General features: G+C 42.2%; 1 protein-coding gene across 1 annotated transcript in view; it reads right to left on the bottom strand.

The window, feature by feature from the left end:
- LOC111954055 (kinesin-like protein KIF26A) overlaps nt 1–7,500 on the bottom strand; it is an 87,787-nt gene that overhangs the window by 22,092 nt on the left and 58,195 nt on the right. The window lies entirely within an intron of this gene.

Raw genomic sequence — 7,500 nt, forward strand, 5'->3', positions numbered from 1 at the left:
TCCGGAGGTGGGCAATACGAAATATACCACAGCTAACGGCTTTTCTTCGCAAACACGACACAGCCTTAGCGCGTCGGTATATTTGCCAGGAGTATATCACAAACCCCCGAGGTGCCTTATTGCTAATAAACTGGTTACAAACATAATTAGAGAAGTAAATAAATGTTTGTCACATCCCATGGTGCGTAGGTATAGGTCTGATAACCACAGCTGTCAGCCAATCAGCATTCAGCGTCGAACCACCCAATTTAATAAGTTTATATCACTGCATTCAATGTCAAGTAAAACAAATAGCGAACTTTTAAAACTGAACTGAACATTAGAGAATTGAGGTATTTTTTTACCTTAAATTCTCGGCCCTACCAGGTCTTATACCAGCTCTTATTTTCTCTCAAGTCTCCGTCTCGGTTTTTTTTTTTTGGTTTATATCACTGCATTCAATGTCAAGTAAAACAAACAGCGAACTTTTAAACCTGAACTGAACATTAGAGAATTGAGTTATTTTTTTAACCTTAAATTCTCGGCCCTACCAGGTCTTATACCAGCTCTTATTTTCTCTCACGACAGTATTGCTCTCCAAAAACACCAGCACGCAGGTGGGCCCACAAGCGCGAGCAAGGACCCTTTCCAAGCGTGGGAAGAAGTTCCTCAGCATGCTATCTACTTAACTTTTCCAAAACTAACTAAACAGAGACGAACATAGTGGTCTCTCTACTCTCTCACAATGTAAATCACATAGCCTCTCTCATTCACAGATGACAGTTGGGCGTTCCAGCAGCAGTTGTGTCGGCTGTTGTTCAATGAACAAAGATTATCCCAAATCCACTTCTACCGCATCGCAAAGTCACTCGTTTATTCTAACCTAGAGTATCATATGAGAAATTGCTGAATGTTGTCTCTCGCGAGTGTATCGCCAATTTGCGAATATGTCCTTGGATGCATGATACAACTGTAGGTTAAAAAGCAATTGCATGTTCACTGAGTTGGACTTAATGGATATATAATTTGATTACCTACCAGTATTTCCTTCAAGGTTAAATGATATTTGTTGGGTAGTTCTATTTCTACCCTTTCTAAGTTGTTTTTCCAGTTGCTCTGTCTTTCCAGGCTGCATAGACCTAGGCTGCATAGACCTAGGCCTACAGAATAACCTGCAGCTTTTATTGCATTGTTAAACACACAAGGCATTCACCTATAAAAAGGTTAATACACATTTAAATGTCATACACAGCAAATTAAATGCATAAAATGAAATATTATGGCAAAGGGTGATGGAAAAAATATATACCAATGATCTACAATACATAATAATAAAGGGAGTAAGTAAACAAACAAAAAAGCACACCCAAAATGGACTAAATATAATACATTTGCACCTGTGTAAACACTGCACTGTAAGGACACTGTACTGTAAGAACACTGCTCTGTAAGGACACTGCACTGTAAGAACACTGCTATGTAAGAACACTGCACTGTAAGAACACTGCACTGTAAGAACACTGCTCCGTAAGGACACTGCTCTGTAAGAACACTGCACTGTAAGGACACTGCACTGTAAGGACACTGCACTGTAAGAACACTGCGCTGTAAGGGCACACAACACTGCACGCTGTAAGAAGCACTGCACTGTAAGAACACTTGGACACTGTAAGGACACTGCACGCTGTAAGGACACTGCTCGGTAAGGACACTGCACTGTAAGTACACTGCACTGTAAGGACACTGCTCTGTAAGAACACTGGCTCTGTAAGAACACTGCACTGTAAGAACACTGCGCTGTAAGAAACACTGCACTGTAAGAACACTGCACTGTAAGAACACTGCACTGTAAGGAGACTGCTCTGTAAGGACACTGCTCTGTAAGTACACTGCTCTTAAGGACACTGCACTGTAATGACACTGCTCTGTAAGGACACTGCACTGTAAGTACACTACACAGTAAGGACACTGCTCTGTAAGGACCTGCTCTGTAAGGACACTGCTCTGTAAGTACACTGCTCTGTAAGGACACTGCACTGTAAGGACACTGCTCTGTAAGGACACTCACTGTAAAGACACTGCACTGTAATGACACTGCTCTGTAAGACACTGCACTGTAATGACACTGGCTTGGCAAGGTTAGAACACTAGATATACAGTATGTCAAAAAGAAACAGTGGAGAAACAAGTGTCTGCAAGCCTTGCCCAGCAGTGAAACTGCTCCAAAGTGTAGGTTTAATGTATGCTCCTAACATTAAAGTAGCAATCTGCCCGCAGATGTATCTTCATGGTGCCACAGGCCTGATCCTCTCTTATTCTGTCTGGCTGGGGGTTTAAACCCACACTCCGGTCTCACAGGCTCATAATGCTATTCATCATCGGGACCAGTCACTAATCAAGGCATGTGGTATCCCTGTCCATAGCAGCAGAGGGGCGATTGTACAGCAAGCTGATGAAAGAATCAGAATCTCTTCTAGTCTACTAATCTAGGAAGGATGGCTGTTGGGAGCTGTTGGGAGCTGCTGGGAGCTGTTGGGAGCTGTTCGGAGTGCTGGGAGCTGTTGGGAGCTGTTGGGAGCTGTTGGGAGCTGTTGGGAAGCTGTGTGAGCTGTTGGGAGCTGCTGGGAGCTGCTGGGATGAGTGTTGGGAGCTGTTCGGGAGAGCTGTTGGGAGCTGTTGGGGGCTGTTGGGAGCTGTTGGGGAGCTGTTCGGAGGGGCTGGGAGCTGTTTGGAGCTGTTGGGAGCTGTTGGGGAGCTGATAGGAGCTCAGTGTGTCTCCCCCAGAGCTTACAGAAATAAGGGTGGTGATGGATGAGTTTGAGAGGGTTTGGGGGATTAGCTAGGTGCACTTCAGGAGATGTCTTCTTCTAATGTTGACAGGTCCTTTTCACCAGTGTGGCAAGCTATATGAGACTGAGTTGATTGTGTAAAATAGAATTAAAATCAAATCAAAGTTGATTGGTTGCGTACACAGATTGGATATGTTTCGCAGGTGCAGCGAATGCAATTCATTGTGTGCGTAAAGAGAACAAGTTCAGGCTTTGAGAAAGTGTGTCAGAGCCAAACACAGACAGGTTAATATTGTTGGATGATTGGTGTGTCCTGGGATACCCAGTGTTTTTTTCCCTTTCTTTGCCTGTAGCTCCAAGGTCTCACTGCAAACAGGAATGTGAATTCCATAATGCCAACCACCCCACACACCCACCCCTCGCTCCCCAGCCACCCCCACATCATAGTCAAAACATAGAGCAGCCATGTCGTGCTATTCATAGGGCCAGCCAGATCCTAATTAAAAACCCTTGTGTAGAACTCTCTGGCAGCCCTCCAAATGCTCTGCGGGGCTGGAGGGGGAGCGGGAGGGGTTGACTTTTGAAAAACCTCACTTGTACAGTACACTGTCAGAGGAGACAATATACAACTCGCCGTACAACCGGTAGACCTCACACAGGATTTGGGGGAAATGGGGTTGATGGGGGGTTAGTTGGGGGACTGGGGATCTTCGCCAGAGGGTCCTTTGTCAAACGTGTCACTCCATCTCCGGCTATACGTGGACTGTGACTGAGGTTCTGGCGGCACCGCTACAGTTGGTGGCCGCCGTCCAGGCAAATGGCAAGTGTCATTTTCTAATGGAGTTTTTCATTGTTTGACTGTGTTGTCCGACACTCCTTCTCTCATCATAAACAAGTGGCATCACATAAATAATAAAATAATAAAAAGTAACTGAAGAGAAAGTATGGAAGATATACCGTAACCACTCCAACTACAGTTGAAATGACCAATCGTTCKAAGGTTCCCTCCCACAGTTGGAAAAAAAATAACTTTTGAGTGCAGTGGAGACGTGTGCAACAGCAAAGCGATCGGCTTGTAGGTTATATGCTAACAAATGTGTACAAGCGCTCTGGCAGAGCGCAGCACAGCGGCCTGAAAGCCCTCAGGGGAGGACAGGTTCCAGCTGTGCAAAGCAGAGACCCAACTCCCCAAACAGACAGCACACCGCGAGAGAAAGGCTCGCTCCACACAAAGAGGTGCGCAGGATGTGTAGAATGGCCACCCTTCTTTCAAAACACTTCTAAACAGAGAGAGAATTTCCAAAGAAAATCCAGAGCATGGTAGTTATGTTCAGCAGACCTCCTCTGCTGACAAGGATTGTCGCCTTTTCAACTTGCCCACACTCCTTTTGTWAAATCAACTTATTTTACAATTTCACCTAGACCCAACCCACTGTGCACACACTGGTTGAATCAACGTTGTTTCAACATCATTTGTCAACGTAGTGTGATGTGGAATCAATGTGGAAAATACATTGGATTTGAGTCATCAACCAGTACTGTTTTCATCTCGTTTCAACCTAACATAGAAATTAGGATAAAACTTTAACTTAAATACATTACCTTAACCTGACTAACAGCTTGTTACGTCAATGTAATTTCAACATAATCATCAGAATGTAAAAGTTTTAAACAAACTATTATATTAATCTGACTATCCACAATAATCATATTATTGTGAACATGTAAACCTACTCCATGATATAAAACACGGCAAATCAGATGTCAATGCAGCCTACATAAACCCAACCTCACTCCCCAAAAACATTCACATACACCTTGTGTAAGAAAAGTTAGAGGTTACTTTCAACTATTCAATGTTATTTAGGTAGTCTATGTAAATGAGTATGGAAGCTGATCAATTTATAGATGTGATGCCAGCTGAATCAAACACAGCTCGTTTCCCGAAGCTAAGCAGGGTAATTAAAGGTAGGCATCTGAATGGTAGACCTTTTCTCAATGAAGTGCATTACCCCTCATATACCAGTAGGAGTCACTGTTCAMGCAGAAATCGTTGGACTATGGCTTCACATTTTATTTTAATATACCTCTTTATTTAGGTTGATAGCATGACGTTGAAACAATGACGTTTATTCAAACATACCATTCTAGCAACATTGAAACAAGGTCAAATAAAATGTTGAATCAAATATGAAATTCCACATATTTTCAACCACTCAATATACTGTATGTATACTGAATATAGGATATTGAATTGCGTTAGGTTCTAGGTGTAACTTTACGCAATTTCAACGTATACATAATTCCGATGATTATGTTGAAATTATATTGAAGTAACAACCTGTTAGTCAGGTTAAGGTAATCTATTTAAATGTATGTTTTAGCCTAATTTCAATGTTTACACGCTGGTTGAAATGAGATGAAAACAATACTGGTTGATTGCTTTTTCAAGTCCCGATGTATTTTCCACATTTAAGCCATTTTATTTTATTTATTTCACCTTTATTTAACCAGGTAGGCAAATTGAGAACACGTTCTCATTTACAATTGCGACCTGGCCAAGATAAAGCAAAGCAGTTCGACACATACAACAACACATAGTTACACATGGAGTAAAACAAACATACAGTCAATAATACAGTGAAAAATAAGTCTATATACAATATGAGCAAGTGAGGTGAGATAAGGGAGGTGAAGGCAAACAAAATATATATATAAATAAATAAAAATATAAAAAGGCCATGGTGGCGAAGTAAATACAATATAGCAAGTAAAAAAAAATAAAAAATAAAAGTAGAGTAGAGATAGTAGAGATAGAAATAATGGGGTGCAAAAGAGCTAAATAAATAAATAAATACAGTAGGTAAAGAGGTAGTTGTTTGGGCTAAATTATAGATGGGCTATGTACAGGTGCAGTAATCTATGAGCTGCTCTGACAGCTGGTGCTTAAAGCTAGTGAGGGAGATAAGTGTTTCCAGTTTCAGAGATTTTTGTAGTTCGTTCCAGTCATTGGCAGCAGAGAACTGGAAGGAGAGGCGGCCAAAGGAAGAATTGGTTTTGGGGGTGACCAGAGAGATATACCTGCTGGAGCGCGTGCTACAGGTAGGTGCTGCTATGGTGACCAGCGAGCTGAGATAAGGGGGGACTTTACCTAGCAGGGTCTTGTAGATGACCTGGAGCCAGTGGGTTTGGCGACGAGTATGAAGCGAGGGCCAGCCAACGAGAGTGTACAGGTCGCAGTGGTGGGTAGTATATGGGGCTTTGGTGACAAAACGGATGGCACTGTGATAGACTSCATCCAATTTATTGAGTAGGGTTTTGGAGGCTATTTTGTAAATGACATCACCGAAGTCGAGGATTGGTAGGATGGTCAGTTTTACAAGGGTATGTTTGGCATCCATGGTCCCAATACGTTTATAAATGAATTATGTTAAAACAACGTTGATTCAAACAGTGTGTGTTCCCACTTAACAGGACATGGAAGGTTCCTAGCAGAAGTCTTAAGATAATTGAATAACCATCTTCCTTCCTTTTAGCAAGATATGAAAGAAACAGGAAACAAGCCAATCCCACAGATTCACATGGAGGTCTGTGTTCTTAAAACCACCCATTGATGCTTTTAAAGAGCATATTGACCAAAGGATGTTTTACACTGTGGCTCCAGTTTCAGCGGAAATTAAAGTAAAGTACTTTGCACAATGGGGTACACCCTTTCCTTGTTCTTTACTGCCCCCTAGAAGAACTGTGGAGTCGGCCCAGTCTGAGACTGAAAGGATGACTACCGTATTTGTTGTGGTTAGAAGACTACACATTTGAATTGAGTTCGAATCAAATCCAATACCTTTGGGTTTCACTGCATCTAGGCTACCGTTTCAGATACAGTACAATCTTTCTGCTAAAACATGACCTATTTAGGCATGGTATGTCATGAGTATCATATTCAACCAGCACCGAGTTGATTTCCATATGACCTAAGCGCTTCTTCGACCTAGACCTCTGACACACCATTGACTCATTATGACATAAGAATACCATCACTCATAGACGACCACTCTCCTTGTTTATTCTGAGAATCCTCCTTTCATCCTCTCTCTCTCTCTCTCTCTCTCTCTCTCTCTCTCTCTCTCTCTCTCTTCTAATGTGTAGGTTCTTAAACTGTGCATGGATACCAATTAGCCTTGAGCTTCGATAAAACATTGCAGTACCCTAAATGTACTGAGCAAAATGTTGCCAACTATAGTAAGTGCATGAAGAACATGTTTATACAATACAACCTGTTGTAATGGAAATGGAATCCATTCATCAAAAACGGTATATAAACTGAGCAATTCAGTGCAGTTTTAGTTGATAGACATATGAAAGTACGGGATCCCTGGTTTGACTGAACAAGCAATATATACGGCTCAACTGTCACACAAATCCAGGCAACAGCAGGAAACAAGGCGAAGGAAGGATAACGATGATAATGATACAGACGTAATTGACTATAAGAAGAGGGGGGAGGACGCTAATGGAGCATCTTAATAGAGCCATTACACCCTATTACAGTCACGTCCTGCCTTTTATCAAAGCTAATGGTAGTCATAATGGGGTAAGGTGACTCACAACCCCAGATATGAGATCAGTCTATTCAGAAATTATAACCCCTCCGCCTCGCCTTCCTCCGCTTCCCAAGTCTGTGGCAACGCTGTGATTCACAGCAGGTTCAATCCCATGCAACTTCAATCCCATG

This window comes from Salvelinus sp. IW2-2015, linkage group LG28 (genome assembly GCF_002910315.2).
Source record: "Salvelinus sp. IW2-2015 linkage group LG28, ASM291031v2, whole genome shotgun sequence".
NCBI classification, from domain to species: Eukaryota; Metazoa; Chordata; class Actinopteri; order Salmoniformes; family Salmonidae; genus Salvelinus; species Salvelinus sp. IW2-2015.